This window comes from Bombus pascuorum, chromosome 3 (assembly GCF_905332965.1).
Source record: "Bombus pascuorum chromosome 3, iyBomPasc1.1, whole genome shotgun sequence".
Taxonomy (NCBI): Eukaryota; Metazoa; Arthropoda; class Insecta; order Hymenoptera; family Apidae; genus Bombus; species Bombus pascuorum.
Genome location: NC_083490.1, coordinates 19,383,175 through 19,386,171, shown reverse-complemented (window position 1 = coordinate 19,386,171; position 2,997 = coordinate 19,383,175).

The window sequence follows — 2,997 nt, the reverse complement described above, 5'->3', positions numbered from 1 at the left end:
CGAAAAATTGAATTTAAAATCGTTCTACGAGTAAAACAGAAAATATTACATATATCCCTTTTTATCTTTACTATTAACTACGATAGAGTAAATTCGTCGAGTTAAGATAGACTCACGTTGAAAATTAACAGAACTTTGTTTCATTACTTTCGTAGCACCGAGTGTTTAGTTTGGTGAAGTTTCTTTGAAATGAAATTTCCTTTGTTTCGTCGTAGAATAACGCAAGAAAAAGCTTATTATTAGCTGTTAATTTTATAATGTACAGTATGAAATCAGTGTACTGTTCCAGCGGATAATAGAGCAGCAATATTGTTGTGTAAATTGCCATGAGATACTCGTCGAGACCGAAGAACTATCATTACGTCAGTATTAGTGCTGCTAGGTTTGCGATATAAATTACATTCATAGCGTGTATTTGCGTAATCCCCATTACATATAACCCATCATTACATCGTGCGTGCTATCGTGCCTAATGGACCGTTTAATTATATATATATATGTATATGCACGAACGCTGTTAAAATATTCTAATTAGATTGTTCAGTACACGAGCGTGTTTTGTGTTCAAAGCACTCAATATTTCACGTCTAATGAAATTATAATTTGTGCTGTTTACTACAAGACGTTCTACTATTATTTTATTCGATATTGAGTAAAATTACTTTAGTCTTCGTTTGTTGAAATCTGCCACGAATTATACAAAATTTACCTGGTCGGATATCCTTGCACTTTAACGTGGAATAAACTGGAACTTAATAACTGAAACTTAAAGGATTTAACGTAATATTTCGGAAATTAATTTAGAGATGATCTATTAGATAATATTGTAAGCGCTGGTAGAGATTTTGTTGTGTTCGCTGTCCGTAGAGACGTGTTTCGAGTATTTCTGTGTTTACGCTATAATGAGAATCAAAAAGGCGGATTTCTTAGCCTCTTAGAGAAGTCGGGAAATGGAGATACAAGGAAATCCCTATTAATGCGAACGACGTCCGTTTCTTTCTGCTAATCCCGTGTTTGCAGTCTTGAGATTGAATCGTCTCACGGCGTGATTATTTTCATCCTCAAGGTAGAAAACAGAGGTAAATCGGCTCTTTTACAACTTCATACATCGGTAATCACAATTTTGAAATAAGGAAACTGTATAGCATGTACAGCATGTATAGTAGATGTATAAATGTATAATGTTAGAGAATAAACTATTATTTTTTAAATCGTGGAATTTAAACAGGTTTTATGAATTATGTATTTCACTGCTCGATCCTTAATGGAATAATTTCATGTTTTATAGGCTGCTTTAAAGCTCGTCTAAAACGTAATCCCCGAAACAATTGGAAATCCCTCACGAACTTCAGTGAAACAATTTGGATTAGCAAAGCCTGTTATGCACTAAAGCTACCTAAGATATAATTAGTCTTCATAATTGTCCAAAATTCTGTACCCACTTACTCGCTACAATATCCATCCTTTTGCATCCAATCTCGACGTGCTCTCCATTTAATTAAATACCATAACGTTTTGTAACATGAACTATTTCGTACAAAGTCAAAATGAGCACTATTTTCTCGAAATCAGCAGATACTTGAACGAACGAACACGAATTGAACGAATTCATAATAACAAATTTTTCGAGTATTTCTATGCCATAGAATAAACGAGAATAGTATAGTTAAAGAATTAAATGCCGACTAATTAAGCCAGATTCCATTGACAATTTTTAACTTGCAAATTGATCAAAGCTACTTCTCGAACTAGTCGGGAACAACGTCCCGGCGTTTTCTATTAGTCCAGCTCGCAAGTTTCCCAGAAATCGCGGAAATTCAATCGACAAAGTTCCGCAGAGCGAGCGTTGCTTGTTCTTCGGAGCATAGACGTGAGGCTACTGCGAATATCGAACTGATGCGGCTTGCGCTGATTTCTTTCTTCCACGTTATCTCGAGACCGCAGGTAACAGGATACAGGATTACGTGGATACGTGGATGTTACAGGATTAGGCGAGCTTGTACCTCGAAGCTTGCGATCGTGTAACTCGTTGCCGGCAACATGGCCCGCGTTATCGCCAAGCCTACTATATTCAACGGGAATCTCATTACATACATCGATGGTTGTTAATAATACTGCTATCTTTGTCCGATTCGTTTCACGATACGTTAACACGAAAATGTGGAGTATCGTGTGGTTGATGGAATTTCCTTTGTACGCGATAACGTCGTTTGATCACGAAAATCGTTACGTTGCAGGCAATGTGTGACCTATTGCGATAGCAAGTTAATTTTATCGATATCTTCCTTCCTTCAATTTCCACTGTTTTATTTTGCGCTCTTTCATCCGATTTTGAGAGCAAGCAAACTCTCTTAAATCATTAGGAAAGTGTGTAGAAGAAAATTTATTCAATGCTGAATTCCTGACAAAACAGTATTAAATATCTTCCAAGTAGTTGCATAATTTACTGACTTAGATAATATACTTTCTCGAAAAAGTACAAGTGTTGCGAGTTCTATCAGCAATTCGGTTTTAATAAGTTTGATCGAATCTATTTGTAATTTATCGTGTTCGTGTTGCTAATAAAAACGATTAAAGCTGTATAATATTTCTCATTTTCCTTGAAATATCTTGCCACAGAATATAACTGGTTTCCAAACTCGAACAATGCTATTATTATTATATCCAACTCGATCGAAATTTCAATTCGCTTACATATTGCCTCGGCCCGTAATCCGTGCGCATTAAGATTCGAAATTAAACGCGCAACGTCCCCTTTATTGTCTCCGAACGAGCACGTGTTACGGGCACCCTTCAAGCGGATTACAGGCGAAGGTTACTATATTACACGGCTGCATTAATTGCGATACAAGCAGCTAACATAGTTCGCCTGTGACCCCGGCGTCGCCGAAATTTCGACCCGGTCGGAATTTCATAAGTCGTTCCTCCTGCATAATTTCAAAACTACGCGCGACCTGCTGTCGCTTTAATTAACCCGCCCCGAAAGAAGAGAAATAA